At 42.5% G+C, this 20,404-nt stretch overlaps 1 long non-coding RNA gene across 2 annotated transcripts in view; it reads left to right on the top strand.

Moving 5' to 3' along the window:
- The window catches only part of LOC129527584 (uncharacterized), a 40,524-nt gene extending 21,762 nt beyond the window's left edge, over positions 1-18,762 (top strand). Inside the window, exons 1-4 of one of the 2 annotated variants that reach the window (XR_008672575.2) lie at positions 8,900-8,974; positions 16,203-16,324; positions 17,202-17,244; positions 18,579-18,762. This is a non-coding gene — a long non-coding RNA (uncharacterized lncRNA). Of the gene's footprint in view, positions 1-8,899; positions 8,975-16,202; positions 16,325-17,201; positions 17,245-18,578 lie in introns of those variants that run through there. The other variant, XR_010131437.1, reaches the window with a different exon arrangement.
- The last annotated feature ends 1,642 nt before the right edge of the window (positions 18,763-20,404 follow it).

Raw genomic sequence — 20,404 nt, 5'->3', positions numbered from 1 at the left:
TAGCTCACTGCAGCCTCAAATTTCCGGGCTCAAGTGAACCTCCCACCTTGGCATCCCAAGTAGCTAAGACAACACACGTGCACCACCCCTCTAGGCTGACATTTTTATTTTTATTTTTGTAGAGACAGGGGTCTCTCTATGTTGCCCAGGCTGGTCTCAAACTCCTGAGCACAAGCAATCCTTCTGCCTCAGCCTCCCAAAATTCTGGGATTACAGGCATGAGCCACCACACCTGGCCAAACCTGACTTCTATGTGACAGGGCGAAGAAGGCTTATGTTCTTCTCATATCAATTTAATTATCATAACTCAGGGAAGTCTTATGGCCAAGTTCCAACATCTTGATATTCCCTCCCCATAATACCCTAAACTTCCCCCGTGTAACATTTATCACACATTATCTCTTATCTCTTTATGTCAGAACTACTTTCCTTCATAAATATGAATGCAGGAATTTCATCTGTCTTGTTCACCACTGTCTCCTAGCACCCACAGTGCTTGGCACATAGTAGGGGCTCAATAAATATTGACTTGTAAAGGAACAAGTGAATGAAGAGTCCTTTGACCTTAGGCATGGGTTATTTAATCACAGAATGCCTCGCCTGTGAAACAGGGGTAACAGTAGTACCTCTAAGAATTGCTGTCTTCTTTGCGCTACAACCCACAGAAAATTTGTACTCTGTATTTCATCTGTTCTCCACAATGTGCGTAAGAAGTTGGGAGTATTTTTTATCCCAACATTATATAGTTGGGCTTAGAGTAGTTAAATGACTTGCCCAAGGTCACACAGACTGGAAGTGACACAATGGAGAGATTCCAACCCAGGTCTGTCTGAGTCTTTATCTCCTTCCCCACAGGAGTTTAGAGAGGGAGAAAAGCCATTCTATCAGACCGGTGGAAATCAAAGTAAGCTTCATAAAGGAGATGCATTTATCCTGGGTTTTAAGGATGGATGAGAATATGGGAGGCAGAGGAAGCAGAGAAAGCATTCTAGGTGGAAGGAATAACTCAGGCAAAAGCTCAGAAATAGCAGGAAACGGCAGATTGATTCAAGGAATGGCTTGTGAATCATTTAGGATAAAGGGGTGGGGAGGTCCTGAGAAAGGCTGAATTCATATCATAAAAATGAGTTCACTCATCCTCTCAACAGTTATGAACTGAGTGCCTGCCAGGTGAGGAAGACATCGACCAAAGCATCCTCATGTCCTGTCCTCAGGAAGCATACTGTCCAGTGCTCTGCCACACTGACTCTTTGCTGCAAGGACCACATGAAGAAGTAGGAAAGAAATTACTTTGAAAAGCTCAACTATGCTATTTAAATGCTCTCCTCTGTTCTGCTCTATCTGTTAGACTCTTCATAGTAATTAAGTAAAAGCTCCAGTTCAAATTGACATGGCTTTTACAGAAGGAGAATTCATTGACTCAGGTAAGAGAAAAATTGGAGAGCTGTCTGGCCTTGTTGGTTCCAGAATTTTTCCAAGTCATCAAGATAGGATGAACAACAACTCTCCAGCCCTCCTGTGTGTGTAGTTTCACTCTCCCACAGACTGTTGTCTTTCAACAGCCCCAGATCTCACACCTTCTCAGCTCCACATCACACTGAGATAAAAGCTTCTCTTCCCCAACAGTTGAACTTGAGTTCAGTTTTCACTGGCCAGAAAGCGTCCGTGCACTCATCTTAGAACCAATCCCTACACCCACAAGGATAGGATAAGGATAGGATAAGCTAAATGACTTAAACTAATCAGGACCCTCCCTTCTCTGGCCTGGCCAAGCAAAAAAATGTAAGCAAAGAGTTAAAGAAAAGTGGTTCTTCAAATGCAATTCCAGAAATAATTTTGCTAGGAAAACAGTAAGTTCTGAAAAAAAAAAAATTACAGCAGTCCACTCTCACCAACGTGAGCTTTGTGATCTTAAGACATCTCACATTATTAAAAATCACATTATAATTACATACAATAGTTTCAGGGGAGGCAGAGGTTGCAGTGAGCCAAGATTGTGCCACTGCACTCCAGCCTGGGTGACAGAGTGAGACCCTGTCTCAAAAAAATAAACAAATAAATAAAATTATTTCAGGGAACTGAAGAATATCAGATTTGCAAAGCCAAAATTGTGAGGGGTTTTGGCAAAAATTTCAATCACAAGGTTTTCTTTTTTTAAAGTAGATGTGTTTATTTTGTCATTGCAAGCTATAAAATTAACAAAAATGAACCTAGACCTCACTGAGCAAATCCTTAACAGCACTTAGGATTAGATCCAAATAAATGAGCGTTGAGAGTGGTGGCTGTCAACCCTGGCTGCACATTAAATCTCCAGGAGAGCTCTTTAACATGCTGATGCTCAGGCCTCAACCAGAGTGATTCTGATTTAATTTGTTTGGAGTGTGATCTGGATGTGGGTATTAAAAAAAAAAGAAAAACAAAGAAAGAAAAGAAAAAACAGTGGTTCTTAACTTTGGCTGCAATTAGAATCACCTGGAGACTTTTAAAAAAATTCCAAAGTCCAGGCTACAGTGCAAACCAGTTGCATCAGAATTCATGGAGGTAAGACCCAGGCATCAGTATATGTCGAAGCTTCCATGAGCAGCACAATTAGCAGCAACCAAAGGGAAGCAAAAGAACATGGCCGGGCACGGTGGCTCACGCCTGTAATCCCAGCACTTTGGGAGGCGGAGGCAGATGGATCACGAGGTCAGGAGATCGAGACCATCCTGGCTAACAAGGTGAAACCCTGTCTCTACTAAAAATACATAAAGAAATCAGACGGGCGTGGTGGCGGGCGCCTGTAGTCCCAGCTACTCAGGAGGCTGAGGCAGGAAAATGGCGTGAACCCGGGAGGCGGAGCTTGCAGTAAGCAGAGAGCGCGCCACTGCACTCCAGCCTGGGCGACAGAGCGAGACTCCATCTCAAAAAAAACAAAAACAAAAAAAAAAAAACATGTCCCTAGCAGCCAGACAACAGCTCCCTAAGGCAGCTGGGTGTTCCTCTGCAATGTGTGAGGTAACTTTTCTTCTCATAGCCACATTTTTGTTCCCAGTTTTATTTCCATTGTATGCAATCGATGTTTGAGTTAGGTAAGCCATGTCCATTAACTGAATTGATGGCATCAAAACCATGTTCCATTATAAAAACTTGTGCCATAAAAGAAGTGGCCTGAGCCAGAGTTGATTTTCATGGGTGACACATGAGATACCACGAGCCACCAGCATTGTCAATGAACCTAGGTAAGGATTTATATCAAGAGCTAGTATTTAATAAGGGCTTAGCTTGTGCCAAACATGGTTCTAAGCAATTGACATACACGTGACTTATTTAATCTTCAGAACAACCATATGTGTTGCCATTATCCACATGTTACTGATTAGGAAACCTAGGCACAGAGGAGTTTAGTGACTGGCCCAAGATCCCATGGTGACTAAATGGGGTGAGTAAATATTTAAACAGCTTAGCTCCAAAGCCTGCACACTTAACCTCTACATTGTAGGAGGCTGGCCAGAAGTGAAAAGAAATGTTCAATGCATCTCACTTTATTGACCTCCTAGAGTGGGTACATACACAGCTTGAAGGAACTTTCCTCTGTGTTCTCATTAGAGACAATGGCTGGTGGCCTCTGGGCTGGTAACCTTTCAGACTAGGTCCACAGGGTTCCCGCTTTCATCCACTGGTTCAAATGATTTGGTGAAGGTTAAAAGATGTTCCGAGGGAGGAGGAGTGAGACAGAGGGGATGGATATTCACCACTCTCATGCACCAAAGTCTATGTTCAAGAATATTCTCTCTTCACCTCTCTGTCTGGTCAACTGCAACTTAATCTTCAAGACATAGCTCAAGATAACCAGCTCCTCTGAGAAACTTCTCACCTTCTTTCCCAAATGAAGTGTAGAGAAAACAATTCTTAAATTAAAAGTTGAGATTCTTAGGGAAGTGGGATGTATTTGTTTAGCAAAGCCACCTTGAGGAGCAATTTTGGTTGTGGAAGGATGATCCTGAATGTTTGGAAGGCTCAGGAGACATAGATGGAAAACTGAATATCTCTGCATAACAATGCAGGAAGAATTTGGAAGCTGCTTGGTAAGAGACGTAGTGAGGATGTGTGGAGATTCTTGGAAAGTGAGGGATAATATCATAACTATAGGGGAGGAAATTTGAGGAGTAATGTTAGTCAATGCCATTCATCCCCATATCCTGGCAGGTCTGGCAGAAGAACCTTAGAATAAAAATACCTACTAGTTCATCTGAAGCCACTGTATGTGCTACAATTTAACCTCTTTTATGACCTCTACCCACAAAAATAAATATATTCAATAGACCTTGACTTGGCTGACCGGCATTTGGAGAGACAAGATAAAGTAGCTTTGTTGCTTCTTTTTTTTTTTTTCTTTTTGGAGACAGAGTCTCACTCTGTCACCCAGGCTGGAGTGCAGTGGCACAATCTCAGTTCACTGCAACCTCCGCGTCCCGGGTTCAAGCGATTCTCATGCCTCAGCCTCCCAAGGAGCTGGGACTACAGGTGTGCACCACCATGTCCAGTAAATTTTTGTGTTTTTAGTAGAGAACAGGTTTCGCCATGTTGGCCAGGCTGTCTCAAGCTCCTGGCCTCAAGTGATCCGCCCACCTCGGCCTCCCAAGGTGCTGGGATTATAAGCATGAGCCACCACACCAGGCTGTTGGATATTTTGAATGATGGAGAGAAGAGAGAAGAGCACATCACAGAAAACAAGAGACAAATACACTTAACAGTAATGGAAATGAGAGCTGTAGATATGAACATAAGCCACCATAGGATTTAAGAAAATCCTGAGGAAGTCTTAGTTCAATAGCATGAGATACAGTTGGGGATATAAGCAGATGTTATTTCATTCTTCAAAGGCAAGGCAACTCCAGCCATTCTTTGAGTGACACAATGTTTCTTTCAATGATGGTTTCTCAAAGGCACTAACCTCTCCTGTGCACGTTTGCAGCATTTTATAGAAAGCCTTAACAATAAATTTTTTTAATAGTCTTAATTTTGGCCATTCTGAACCACTTTAAATTCCCCAAATGCTTCACATTTTTATTCTCTTACAGACTTTTGTACATGTTTTTCCTTTTGCCTGAAACACGCTTGCCCATCATCTTTGTCCATTTTAATTTCTGCTAGTCTGTCAGATCTTAGCCTTAGCAGTTACTTCTTCTGACATATTAGTGAGGATGCTTTAGATTGCTAGTAAAAATAAAATCCAACTCAAAATGACATAAAAATAGGTATTTTCTATTGTAATAGAAACTTTTCATAATTTCAATTTTTTATTTTAGATTCAGGGGATACACGTGCAGGTTGGTTACATGGGTACATTACACAGTGCAGAGGTTTGGGGTATGAGTGGTCCCATCACTCAGGTACTGAGCATAGTACCCAATAGGTAGTGTTTCAGCCCTTGTCCCCTCCCGCCCTTCCCCCAGTGTCTATTGTTGCCATCTTTATGTCCAGGAGCATCCAATTCTTACCTTCTACTTATAAGTGAGAACATGCCATATTTTGTTTTCTGCCTCTGCATTAATTTGCTTAGGACGATGGCCTCCAGCTGCATGCATGTTGCTGCAAAGGACATGATTTCATTCCTTTTTATGGCTGCATAATATTCCATGGTGTAAAGGTACCACATTTTCTTTATCCAGTCCAACATTAATGGGCACGTAGGTTGATTCCATGTCTTTGCTATTGTGAATAGTGCTGTGATGAATATACACATGCATGTATCTCTTTGGTAGAACAATTTATTTTCCTTGGGATACACGCCCACTAATGGGATTGCTGAGTAGAATGGTAATTCTGTTTTAAGTTCTTTGAGAAATCTTCTAATTGCTGAAGTGGCTGAACTCATTTGCATTCCCACCCACAGTATATAAGTGTTCTCTTTTCTGCGTAGCCTTGCCAACATCTGTTATATATATATATATATATAATTAGATATTTCTTATGTGCCACTTCTGATCTTCTCAGTGTGTTAGCTTCTTCATGCCGCTGGATCAGCAGCCAAGGAAAGGAGTTAGTTACAGCACTGATGAGGTTAGTTGATTCTGAGTACATAAAAGACTACAGATGCCACTGCAAAGCTGGGGCAGGAAGAATTCACTGGGGAATCTTTTGGTGTTTCCATGCCCTGTGAGCACAGAAATCTGTTAGTTTCAGGAACTGTGGCCCCAACAAGGGCAAGGTAACAAGAGCTCAGTCTTCTCAGGCATGAAATTCCAGGTTCCCTGCATTCAGCCAGACATGCTCAAGTGCTGGTCAGGATGACAGAAACCTAGCATAGTAGCAGAGGTTGAAGAGGATGGATATGAATTATGAGCTCCTAACCTAGTTCAGTTTGTTTCACTAGGCTTCTTGCCTTGAGTCATCTCAGAGAGTTTTGCCAATGACCATCTTGATAGGGACTCTGTAATTGGATCAGACTTGTACTCTTCTTCTCAAGGAAGAAATAAGGGCATCTTGTTTTCCAAAGTAGAGGTAAAGAGAGGATCTTGTGATGCAATGGGTAGACTGTATCAGACACTGTATCATCCAACTCATTCTAGCCACCACTGAGATTCCATCAGAATTAGGCATAATCTGACTGTACCTCAATTTATCACTCCACCCGCATCATATGTTTCTCATCTCCCTCCCAGTGTTTCCCTGGTAACACCAAGCTGTTGGACAGTATGGGAACAGAGTTGCTACCCATCCATGGAAAACCCAGAAATTTAGACAATTAACAAACCATAGGCAAATCTTTGCTTAATGGGAGATGGAAGTTAATGGATAAATCATCCTCCTTTCTCCTATAATGCACTGACTTAAGATTCAGTTTATATCCATTCTTGGAGGACAGTCACACTAAGGAACAGCAAACTTAATAATGTTTTCTCATACTGGCTCTTTCCGCCTTCCCTGCTTCATTCTCTCTGTCTGTCATACATGTTCCCTAATATTGCACCCTTTAACAAGGGGATTATTCGTTCTTTGCCTCAGGATCTGCTTTTTTTTTGTAAACCAAAGATAATAGTAATGCATAACAAAAGGTACAGAGGTAGGAAATTCCAGAGTTCAGATGGATATGCGCTGTTTTTTTCTTTCCAGTTTTCCTTCACATTTATCCTTTCAAAGTTGAACAAGGCAATAGTAACTCCAAGCATCAGAACTTCAAACAAAATTGTTCAAATTCTGAAAAAGAAGAAGTGGGCATCCTTCCTAAGATAGAGGATAAGTCACTCAGAAACTCTCCAGACTTCTGAGAGACATCTCACATCTCATTGACCAGAACTGCACCCCATTCCCAAGCTGTCAAGAGGAATTAAATTTCTTAGTCCAATCATAATTCATCCCTTGGGACTGGAAATGATTCATCCTACCCTGAATCACATTCTTAAACAACAACAACAAAAAAGTTCTGTTATAAAGAAAGAAGTGAGGAATTAATAGGAACTGCTGGCACAGTTGGAGTCATTTTCAATACACCTTCACCTTTTCCTGTTTTCCGCTATGGAGACAAAACAAGCAAGATATTCACTTTCCAGCTTCCCTTGCAGCTAGGGGTTGCCACGTGATCGATTTCTAGACCTTTGCATATAAGGGGAAGTTCTCTGGGGGCTTTTCCTTCTTGTTAAAAGGATAGTGACATAAGAGCATGCTGTCTCTCTTCCTAAGTATGAAAGACCAACAAGCTGATAAGGTGGAGTAGAAAGATGAAACAAACCTGACTCCTTAATTACATCCTTGAGCCACTGAAGTAGCCCGGGGATTGTTTTATGCTATATTTTTTAGTCACATTAGATAACTGTTTTTCTTATTTAGTCATTATTATTTAAGTATTACATTACATGCAGCTAAAAGCCCTTGTAACTGATGGAGCAGCCAACAGTGTCAGCCATTTCCAGGAAGTACAGATGGTATTAGCTATCCCTTTCCTCTGACACCCAAGGCTTACTGTTACTATGGCCATTATGGCTCTACATTTTCATTGCTTTGTTAAACAGAGAGTCCTCTGACGTATATATGTGCAGGCCAAGGCTGAGCACAGCCACGAAGATTGTGATGCAGGATTCCTGCACAGGGCAGTGGGCTGGACTACATGGTCCCCAAAGCCTCTTACAGCTTTGAAATATATAACCCCAATTCTTTTAATATAAATGTCCCCTTTCCATGCATAAACATAAAAGAAGTTTTCTGACTCTTGACCTAGATGAGTTTGAATTTCCTGGAGTGGTTCAACATGGCAGCACGGGAGCCAGGACTTGAACATGAGTCCAGTTGACCAGCATTTTCCTACCATGCAGGGTAGCTATGAGAATTTTTGTCTTTTTAAATGCATGATGTCATGGCAAATCACCAATTTGTGATTCAAAATAGGGAAAAGCAATGCAAGCATGCAACTTGTGCAAATGTTCCTATTCTGTTTGTAACATGGGGAATTTCCAAGCTAAATTTTCACTTTGCAGATGACTTGGGGGTTATTTGCTATTCTGAGCAGGTCTGTCCTCATTCTCCTTCCACTGTATGAAGAATGCATATGGGAAAAAAGTGACCGTGTGTAAATGTTTCTTTCATATTGAAATAATATTAATAAAGCATTTCCTGTGGTTATGGCTAATAAGTCACTTGTTTCCATTTTCTGTATGCAGTAAAGACACATGGAAAAATTCTGATCAATACCCTGTTAAAAGAAGCTTAGAACCCAAAATGTTCTCGCAGAGTGTGGTATTTGTAGAGTTCATTACAGTCTGTACTAACAAAGGAATTTTCATCTGGGAAAAACAGAAAATGGAAAATTTAAAAGTTGACCAAACAGAAACCTTTAATAAGAAGCCAATGACACTTTAAATGTGTTATACCCCTTTTGTTTAGGAAATGTTCCCAATATTTTTGTCTCTCTTCTTTTAATGACTTCTTGGTGGCCAAAGAGAGAGTACAGAAGAGAATGAAACTAGATATCCTCTAATTGTGTGCCAGGTACTCGGTAAGTCATGTCATAGTTATTATCTAAGTAATTTTTATTTTAAAAATGTTTTAAAAATTATATAAGTAATACATGCCCACTGCAAAATTTTCAAACAATTCAGAGGCACAAAAAATAAAAAGTGAAAGCTCCCCTTCATCCCCAAGCCCAGTTCCACTTATTCCTTGGCAACAATCTCTATATTCTTTAATATATGACCATACTGATATATATTTTCTGTACATTGTCAGAAATACACATATTCTTAAATTAATATGCTAGCAAACTATGTCTTCACCTATTCTAGGATGCAACTTTTTAAAAATTTAAAATCTCGAAATAACGCTGCATTTTACAGTTAAAGGCATTATAAACCTTCCACTTTCTTCTTCTTATAGACATATAAAATAATGGTGCATCCTGCAATAAGTGGCATTTTAGAGTAACAAAACACAGTAGATATGGAGCTTACATTATTATATAGACGTATGATTGTGTGGATTGCTACAGACAGCTTTCAGCACACTTGGGTCTGCCTCATTCATTTTAACACCTACATGATCTGTCATTGTATAACTGTAGCCTCGTTTATTTAGTCATATCCATTAGAGATGGACTTTTGGATTCTTTCTAGATTTTTCCCAGTAGAAATAATGCTGCAATGACCATTCTTGTCCCTGTATCTTTGGTCCCATGTGTAAACATTTGTGAAAGAGATTCCTATCTCATTAATTCTCATAGCTAACCTGTAGGGTAGAAATCAGTCAGTCACTCAGAGCTCAACTAGGTACATATTCAATTCATGGCTCCACAGCTGCCATGTTGAACAACTTAAGAGAGTTCAAACTGTCGTCTAGATCAGGAGTAGCAAACATTTTTTCTGGAAAGAGCTAGATCGTCAATATTTCCATCTTTGTGGGCTATACTATCTCGTTGCAACTACTCAACTCTGCTGCATAAAAGCAACCATAGACAAAAAAGTAATGAATGAAGTTGTTCCAATAAAACCTTATTACAGAAACAGGCTGGGGCTGAGTGCAGTGGCTCAGGCCTGTAATCCCAGCACTTTGGGAGGCCGAGGCGGAGGGATCACGAGGTCAGGAGATCAAGACCATCCTGGCTAACACGGTGAGACCTCATCTCTACTAAAAATACAAAAAATTAGCTGGGCATGGTGGCACACGCCTGTAGTCCCAGCTACTCGGGAGACTGAGGCAGGAGAATCATTTGAACTTGGGAGGCGGAGGTTGTAGTGAGCAGAGATCATGGCACTGCACTCCAGCCAGTGCAGAGACGGAGCAAGACTCCGTCTCAAAAAAAAGGAAAGAAACAGGTTGGATTTGTCCCATGGGCTGTAGTTTGCTGAGCCCTGTCTTAGGTTAAGAATCCTCCTGGGAGTTGAGAAGTGCACAACATGTATGGCCCTTTATAGTAGCCCTGTCTGGCTCTTTACCTTCATGGACACAACTTAGGATAAATTTCATAGTCCTTCCCAGCTTGAGTTTTCAACCATTAACTGTGAACTATAATATGCAATCATAAAATATTTCAAAAGTATGCGTTACTGAATTAAAGTGAACACACGAGTATATGTCCATGAATCCATTTCTCCTTCTGAGATTTATTAAGAAAATAAAGCTATGTTTGTGTTTATGAGAATTAATGAAATGCTACACATAGAGCATTTGCAAGGACTTAAAAAATGCTATTGCTCTTTTAAAAATTTTGTTTTCTCCTACTGATGAGGAAGTTCATAGCAATTAATCCACAAAGCCAGGAAGCCAACAAGGTCATTGTGACTCCATAACCTGTACCTCTCCGACAGCACCTGCTGCCTCAAAAGAAGGAGCTACTACCTAGAGAATCTGAACCCAGAGAAATTAAAAGAGTTTGATAAAATCCCACCTTGTCAGCAGTGGACAGAATGGTAGGCTCTAGATCTTAGACTATCTAGCAAATTCACTGCCCACAAGAAAAGGCAGATTGTATAAAATCCAGGCCTTTGGGCTTGCAGACATTCCCAATCAGTGGGTTTTCCTGTTATTTATGCCAATGCAATTAGAACACAGTTCCACCACCTAGATGGAAATGCAGCCACAGAGATGCTGATAAAGCTGTCACTGCAAGACGGAGATAGTAAGTCTCGTTAACATTAAGAAAAGAACAAACCCATAAATAAGAGATTATCAAGTGAAATAAGATAGTCTCTCTTCCGACTTCTAACAAATCTCATGTGCAAAGCCATGTAATTTCCCCAGGCATCCTCCTTGCCATCCAGATGTATAGAATATGAATTGTGCAGGGAAGGGAAATTGATATGCAGAAGAAAGTGCTGGCAAAATAATTAGAGCCGTGAGGCTTTCTCAGTCTTGTGTTTCATTGGAGAAGTCACCAATTGTGGAATTATGGCTTCCAGAGCACACTGATTATGTAACGGAGCAGTCCCTGAAAAGAGCCTGGAAAGGACAGACAGGTGGTGGGACTGTACCCATGAGGGTGAATGGCAGAGCCACTAAACAGCTAAGGGCCACTTCCCAGGGGAGTAAGAGCAGGTGCCACCCTCTTTGTAGCGCTACCTGCCCAGTACAGTCATCTGCACCACTCTGCCCGTGGAGGCAACCAGCTGTCTGCCTCCCCTCTCACTTTGTGGCTCAGTCATCCCTACCATTCCTTCTGGCAGTGGCCACACTCAAGGCCACCTGCAAGTTGAAGCTGATTGGAAAATAAAAGTTTATATCAAGTTGCTAAAACCTGACTAAGAGCCACTTGCAGAGAGTGACCCGCTGGGTCTGTATTCCCAGGGGGCCCTCAGCTCACCTGCTGGCTTACAGCAGGGAATCTAGAGATACTTAGCGATTGGAATTGACTGGAGCCACCAACAAATCATCCATAATGGAACAGGAAAGAGAGAAAGGAAAGAGGAAAGAGGCAGGAGCAGGAGAAGGGAGGGGAGAAAAGTCAGAGGAAGGAGAAGGGCAAAGAAAGGCACAAAGATGCTTAAAATGTGCATGAACTTCAGCAAATAAGGATAGAGGAGGAGAAGAGAGGGAAGTCAGTGAGAAAGAAAAGCAAAGAGGTGGTGAACATGGGTGGGCCATGAACAGAGCAGACCTGCCAGAGAGATGGGAAAATACAGAGGGAAATGACAGAGAGAGGGGTGGGCTGACAGTAGGTATTGAGATAGGCAAAGAACAAGGCCACACATGACAGATACCCAGAAAGACAGATGGACACAGCAGTGATCAGACCCATCCATATGGACACAGGGACACAGAAACAAGAGATAATATAGCTGAAGCCCAAGGATAGACTCGGGGGACTAGAGAATTTCCCAGTCTCCCAAGGAAATCCACATTTCCAACTAATTCCTTGGTAGAGAAATGGAACAGGAAAAAAAAATGTCTTTCTGGAAGAAATGCCTCCCGAGATCCTGGGAACCTGTTGCTTGGAAGGTGCGAAATGTCCTGTGTCTCCTGGCTCCCTGCCAATTCTGCAATGAAGTGGAAGACTGGGGTTTGCGTCTGAATCCCAGCAAGCTTCGGGGGCTGGGGGAGGTTGTTCCTTTCTGGGCTCCAGGGTCCTTGTGTGGGAAGTTGTGAACCAGCAATGAACTCTACCTACCCTCACAGAATAATTGAAAAGATCAGCTTTTCAAAATAACCCCATGAAAGGTACATCACCCTCTGAGAACATCTAATGATGAAGGTGAGAAGTTAGTTTGATTTCCGTGAAGTCATATATTCATTGTCATTCTTCCCTTCCTCCCTCCTGCCTGCCCTTTCTCTCCCTCCTCTCTCCTCCTCCTCCACCCATTCTTCTCCCTCCTCCTCCCCCCTTACTTTTCTTCTATTTCCAATCCACCCCTACCCCCACCACACATTCTCGTCTGATTTCTATCCCAAAGAGACCTGACTTCAGCCTTCAGGTCATGAAATATTCAATCCACTTGGACACTTTTTAATTAATCTTGGGTTTGATTTAGGTCATTGTGCTTTGACGCCTGCCTCCATAACCCTGTCCTGGATCCAATTAACCAGCTGTGAGCACTGCCCTGAAGACACAGACAAGAGCACCTACTCTCAGGGACCAGGGACCTGGTTTGCTGAGGCATCTGCAGACATTCTCTTTGCCATCCCCCTGTATTGCCAAGAAAAGGTAGCATGCGGGATAAGATCTGTCCTACAACAGAGTAGAAGGTGAATTTTAAAGGATGAGAAAAGAAAAATGCAAACCAAAAGCAACTGACAGCTCAGGCTGCAAATATCCAGATGATTAACAGGCTGGCCGGATCACAAATACAGATGTTTCATCAGAAGTCCATGATTGTCCTCACCTAACTGTTCTCATCATCCCCACCTCCCATATGGACTTAATTGTCAGAGGATTCATTTGCACTTGTTGACATTTTGCTCTGTTTAAAAAAATAGCTTTTTCATTGCTATTATTGTATTGTGCTAGTGGTTTTGTCTCATAGGTTGAGTCATAAATAAAATTAAATGAATTAGTGCACGTAAGGTTTTCAACACAGTGCCAGGCACCTGTTAAGTGCTTGACAAACATTGGGTGTTTTGATAAATTATAATCATTTTCATCATATCTACGTTGGTGACAGACTTGGTTTTCCATTCTATCTGTAGTGGGTCACACAACGTCCAGCTCTCAGGTAGTTCTTAATAAGGTTTGCCAAATAGCTGCAGAATGTTTTTGACATTGAGTGTAGGGTTCCCAAATAATCTGTCATGTCCCACAGTAATCTCCCATCTTTCCTAAACTACTATTCAGTCATTCAACAAACATTTACCAGGCACCTACTGAATGCCAGGTATCATGCTAGATGCTGGGGATTCTCAGCTAGGCATGATAGAAATGGTTCTTGCCCTTTAAAAAATTACAATAAGCTAAGCCACAGGACTTATTATACATGCCTGTAACAACAGCAAATCCTTACATAGCACTTACTACAGCCAGGTGTGGTTCTCAGCTGTTTACATACTTCCCAACTAGCCTATGAGGGATAGAACTCTGTAACTCTCATTTTTTATTTTATATGTGTTTTATTCTATTCTCATACTGCTATGAAGAAATACTCAAGACTGGGTAATTTATTAAAACAAAACAAAAAAAGAGGTTTAGTTGACTTGCAGTTCCACATGGCTGCAAAGGCCTCAGGAAACTTACAATCATGCCGGAAGGCAAAGGAGAAGAAAGGCACTTTCTTCACAGGGTGGCAGGAAGAAGTGCCGACCAAAAAGGAAAAAGCCCTTATAAAATCTTCAGATCTCATGAGAACTCACTCACTATTATGATAACAACATGGGGATAACCACCCCCATAATTCAGTTACTTCCCACTGGTTCCCTCCTACCACACGTGGTTGAGGGCCAATTGCTTGTCTGATGACATGAGGGGCCTACTGGAGGTTGAGGCTGAAGGATTCAGATCAAGCCTGGACCTTATGGCCCTGGACTCTCAAGGGGAAGGAGTCAGTTACCAGCGCCAAGAGGTAGAGAAGGCAATGGTTAATAATTTGGGACTATGGGAACATGGCAACTACAATTCAAGATGAGATTTGGGTGAGGACACAGCCAAACCATATCAATATATAGAAAGACTGAAGCCCAGATAGGCAGATTAATCTGCCCAAGGTCACACCGTAATAAACAGAAATGCCAGGATTTAAACCCTGGCAGTTTGGCTTTAGGGTTCACAAAACTAACCACCAAGCTATGCTCTTGCATTTGGTACACACTGCCTCTTTCTGTTAGCAAACTTTTGTTGGTTTCTGCAAGTAGATTTAAATTTCTTAAACTCCATAGAGGCGGACAACTATTAATGGATGTTGGGGGCTAAGAAGAGGGGGAGTCGGAATGACTGCTTATTTATATGGAGTTTCTGTCTGAAGTGATCCAAAAGTTCTAGAACTAGATGGTAATGATGATTTCAAAACATTGTGAGTGCACTTAATGCCATTGAGTTGTACACTTTAAAATGGCTAAAATGATTTTTGTTTGTTTGTTTTTGTTTTTTGAGATGGCGTCTCGCTCTGTCGCCAGGCTGGAGTGCTGTGGTGCGATCTCAAGTGATTCTCCTGCCTCAGTCTCCCAAGTAGCTGGGACTACAGGCACGCCACCACGTACAGCTAATTTTTGTATTTTTAGTAGAGACGGGGTTTCACCATGTTGGCCAGGATGGTCTCGATCTCTTGACCTCGTGATCCACCCTCTTCGGCCTCCCAAAGTGCTAGGATTACAGGCATGAGCCACTGCGCCCAGCCAAAATGGTATTTTTTAATCCTGAAGTGCAGGGTTGTCTTATAACTTCATATCCCCATCACTTCTGGATCTTTAAAGTTTCCAGCTAACATTTCTTGTTCGGTTGACTGATTGCCAGTGGTGTTAGAAATGGAGCTTGCTTTATTTTTATCATTATCACTCTCATGATTATGAAAAACAGAGCCCTTTTAGGTACCCAGAAGATCCTCATCCATGTAAGAGCAACTGGAGCCACAGACAGGGCTGATTCTGAGGCTGAGGGGACAGGTGTTTGGTTCCAGTGAGGTGTTTGGTGTTAGGAGCTGGGCTAGAGCAGGAAAGGTGCTTTCCAAGAAGCAAGGATGCAAAAGGGCAAGTTTACATCAAGACAGAGTTGAGAGGGCAAAGTTTGGAGCCAGAAGCTTGAGGTTTGAGCCCTCAAGCTTGAGGTTTGAGGGGTAAATCAGGCATGCAAACAGAAATCAACGTCAGGTCAGGGACTGAAAGAATCTCAAGCCTTTTGGAAAGGAGAATGTAATAATAATATCATAAAAATAACAACAATAGGCTGCACGTGGTGGCTCACACCTGTAATCCCAGCATTTTGGGAGGCCAAGGGGGGCGGATCACTTGAGGTCAGGAGTTTGAGATCAGCTTGGCCAACATGGCGAAACCTCATCTCTACTAAAAATACAAAAATTAGCTGAATGTGGTGATGCATGCCTGTAATCCCAGCTACTTGAGAGGTTGAGGCAGGAGAATCGCTTGAACCCAGGAGATGGAGTTTGCATTAAGACAAGATATTGCCACTGTACTCCAGCCTCGATGACAGAGTGAAACTCCGTCTCAAAAAAATAAATAAAAAATAAAACAACATAACAATAATTCTAAATCAAACTCTTAAATAGTGCTTTCCACATGCCAGATACTGTTTCAAGGATTTTCATATAGTAACTCATTTATTCTTTATTATTATTATCATTGCCTCTATTTTACAGATAAAGAAACTAAGGCACAGGGAAGTTAAGTGACTTGCCCAGGGTCGCACAGCTAGCAAGTGAAAGAACCTGGATTCCATGGTGGGTGATCAAGAACCAGACTGACCTCTTAACCATACAAGGTAGGAAGTTCATCTGGATTTATGATTCTGGTCCTGCTGAGGTCCAATTGCTGGCCAGATGATATGAGGTGCCCACTGGAGGTTGAGGCTTAAGGATACAGATCAAGCCTGGACCTTACAGCCCTAGACTTACAAGAGGAAGAGTCAGTGACCAATGCCAAGAGGCAGAGAAGGCAGTGGTTAGTAACACGGATTGAACTAAAAGCCAGGGCTTGGATTCTAGTTTTGCCACCCAGCAGTCATGAAACCTTGGGCAAATTATTTCACCCCCTTCTGCCTCAATTTCCTCCTGTATAAAATGGGGATATACTACTCCCTATCTCGTAGAGTTGCTGCGATGATTATATGAGTCTATTTTCATAAAGCATTGAGTAGAGAACCTGGCATAAAGTGAATGCTAAATAAAATGAATCCATTAGAAATAAGAGCTGCAACTTTTTGTGTCTTAGCGGGAAGTTGGGGAAGCAGTGACCCAATTGGGGATTTCCGTGCTTGTTTTGCCTTTAACAAAGGAAACCAAATCCTTGGCTGAAAACAAAACAAAACTGGTGTCCGGTGTCACACTGAAACTGACACATACGCCTTGAGCCACTCGCCTACGGGAGCCCACCACCAGTTCCTGCCTCGCTTCTCTCCCCTTCTCATCCACATGTCGGGCAGGAGGGAGGGGCTGCAGGTCCGCATGCCTTGAGCTGCCTACGCGGTGATATTTAATTAATCTATTCATTTGATCCTTAGATTTGCTTAGTGGCTCCCTTTCCTTGACACTCCCTGGGGTTTGAATACAGTAACATTCAGCCCTAATTAAAATTGTTGAAACAGCAGCCGTCTCCATTAATAAAACATCAGAATGAGACTGGATTTTTTTTTTTAACAGCCTTTTCTTAAAAACTCCGAGAAAGTGGACAGAGTGAGCCCAGGTAGGAAAGGAGAAAGTTAACAAACTCCTTCTTTTTGTTGGCAAGTGTTTGAGGGTGGCATTTCTAATTCTCTCTACTGGTCTGGGGCTGGAGGCCAGTTCTTTATAGCGAAAAGAACCCTACAATCTACATGCGGAGACCTCCCATCGCAAACTTGCTGTGTGAGGCCCCCTCTTTTGGGTCTCAGTTTTAACATGTGGGTGCCAGACCAGCTTTAATGTTCTGTGGTCTGAAAACATCAAGTCGTCCAGTCCTTGAATTGGGCCAAATTGGGGAATTCTTGAGCCTGTGTCACTGTCCTAAGAAAATGACCACAGGCAGTTTCTTCCACTCACGTTCCTTGGCTTTGGGTCATGTAAGCTGCCCTCTGACCACAAGAGTCTGGACCAGAGATCAGGGTCTAGGTCCCAGGCAGCCATCCAAGTTCAACTAAGGGGGCCAATGAGGAGTCTTGGCTCAAGAATTCTCCATGGTGGACTGGAGAATTCTCCAGCCAACCCAATCAGATCCTGTCTCCTGGGGGAGTTTTACATGTGCTTCTCCCCAAGCAGAGGGGAGGAGAAGCAGGAATAGTCCAGCCATGGCTGCCTGTGGGCATGAAAGCCACGCAAACCTGGGTTTCAAATCCTGCTGGTACCTCCTTGCCATGTACCAACTACATGACTTTGGACATGCTGTGTACCCTCTCTGTGTCTCAATTTGCTTATACATAAATAAGTTAGTAAGTCCTTTCTTCATAGAGTCATTTTGAGGATTAATGCCTGATGCATATGCCCCAGTTTTGGGTAGCTGTGATTACTATTAAAAGCAGTGGATGAAGAAACAGGAGACAGAAACAGTACACAGAAGCAGAAGATAAACAGAAAAGAAAATAAAAGATAAATAAAAAGAATTGTTGTCTCTGGGTGAAGCACCCTTCCCAGCTCTCAGTCCGTGTGCTTTCATGAGGCCCCACCTCCTTTTCCAGCCATAGTGCATGTGACATAGATCCAAGCCAATCAGAGCCAGTCACCCCTTTTTCTAGCCACAGGCCCAAGTGAATCAGAGCGTCACATTCTCCCAGCCATTGTGATAGGTCCAGAGGTGGACACATGACCAAAGTCAGCCTACCCATACTGCCTGGGTTTCACCCTCCAATACCCAGGATTGCTTACTCTCCAGTATCTATGAGAAATCAAGTCCCATCCACCCTTTTGTGATTTTTGAGAACTCTGGGAAATTTGCCACTGGATCTTGGGAAGGAGTCACATCACAAAGCAAGTAGCTTTCCACCATATTGCTATCTCCATGCTATCACTTACTGTCTTTCCCGCCTGTTCTCCCCTCCTCCCCAGAACAACCCTGGAAATCCACCCAGGTGTTTCCAAGAATAATCTTCAGCTTCAACACCAACCAAAAGATTTCCCAACAAAGGGAGCTTTCTCTTTGGAAGAGCAATTCTGATTGAACTGAATGTCCTCTGTATAAGGGCATAAGTCAAGTGCAAGGTAAGCCCTGCATCAGCAAAAATCATTATCATTACAGGCGTTCCTGAGCAAGAGGACGGTAAGATCGATATGCACATTGCCAGTCCCCCTCATTTTCCTGAGACTTTGTTTCCACCCTGGAGTCAACATCCCAAGCAGAGGAAGCAAAAGACTTTCCATCCTTGTTCCTGGAATTGAAGAGATTGCGATGCCCAGCTGCCTTATTAAACTTAGGGTTTTACATCTCACTGCCACTAGAATCACCAAGGTTAAACATTCTGGGTAAGAACTGGGATTAATAACATAGCAATGGCCTCACACTGGCCGTGGATTCCCCCTGCTAGTTAATAGAATGATTCATTTGAATTGCTTCCCCCTTCATTGTGGCATGGGGCCTGCCTCTCCCCCTGCCAGCCTTTCCCTTTCTAGGAAAAGACAAGCAAAGCTTATTGAATTCTAATACATCATCATGGCAGCAGGCATCAATAGAGGGAGACAGATGTGAGAACAGAACACCAAGCCCCATATCCATCCCCTTGCAGTTTCCCCACCCCTTCCTCTTCTTCTCGGCAAGTCTACTCAGCACCCCTAGGGAAGCTGAGAGTTCATTATGAACAGCTGCCAAGAGTCAATAAATACATGGCTGAGATTTCAGTCACCTACTGTGGCTGTCCTCACCACCGACTAAGTAATTGCATGGCCCCAGACTGGGTAGGGGAAGCTTGTGGGGTAGGAACGAGTGGCAGGGAGTTCAAAAGAGCTCTGCAGCCAGAATGATCTTTTTATAAAGCAAATTTGATCATATCAAACACCTTCACCTCACTTAAAACTCTTCAATGGCTCCCCATTGCTTCTAGGATAAAGACCAAAACATTTAATATGGCTTGCAAGATTCTGCAGGGCCTGGCCCCAGCCCACCCATCTGATCTCATATCCGAACATGACCCTCACACACACAAACATGTTTTCAACTACTCTAGCCACACTGATAATCTTCTAGTTGCTAGTGGACCTCCAGAACTCAGATCAAATATCACCTTCTCAATCCAGAACAAATCCTACTATAATCTAATCTTATAGCACAATTGTTCTTCTTGGCATTTGTCCTAGCCTGCAGGTTTATATTTGTATAAATTCTGTGTGTGTGTGTGTGTGTGTGTAATTATTGGAATGATGCTCTCTCCACTGACTGTCAGATAACTCTACATTTTGCTTTCCAAGTATCTCCAGTTTCTAGCACAATGCCTGGCACAGAACAGGAAATCAGTGTATTTTTGCCAAATGAATGTATGAATCAATGAGTTATAAAGTGGGGCATATCCCAGAGCTGGAAGCACTTCAGTGGTATTAAAGCATAGAAGATGTGCAGTAGGATGGGAAAAGAGGCAAGAGAGGTAGACAGAACAGATCACAGAACAATCATTATTCATTCAGCACCTGCTGTATGCCAGGCACTGTTCTAGGCATTAGGAATACAGCAGTGAATAAAGCAGACAACATGCTTTGCTTTTATGGAGCTTACATCTGAGGCTATTCCCCTCTGATGTTGCAGTATGCCTACAGAGGAATACTCCTCTTGGAATATCTATAGTTGTCATGTTATTCTAAATTGCAGCAAAAATAAATTGCAAACATAACTAGGTGTAAGGGGTCTCTCATGGGCAGCATTCAAGCTGGGCCTTCCCCCATGGGAA

Source organism: Gorilla gorilla, chromosome 18 (genome assembly GCF_029281585.2).
Source record: "Gorilla gorilla gorilla isolate KB3781 chromosome 18, NHGRI_mGorGor1-v2.1_pri, whole genome shotgun sequence".
Classification (NCBI taxonomy): Eukaryota; Metazoa; Chordata; class Mammalia; order Primates; family Hominidae; genus Gorilla; species Gorilla gorilla.
The sequence above is the reverse complement of the archived record's forward strand: the minus strand, read 5'-3'. Positions and strand labels throughout refer to the sequence as shown.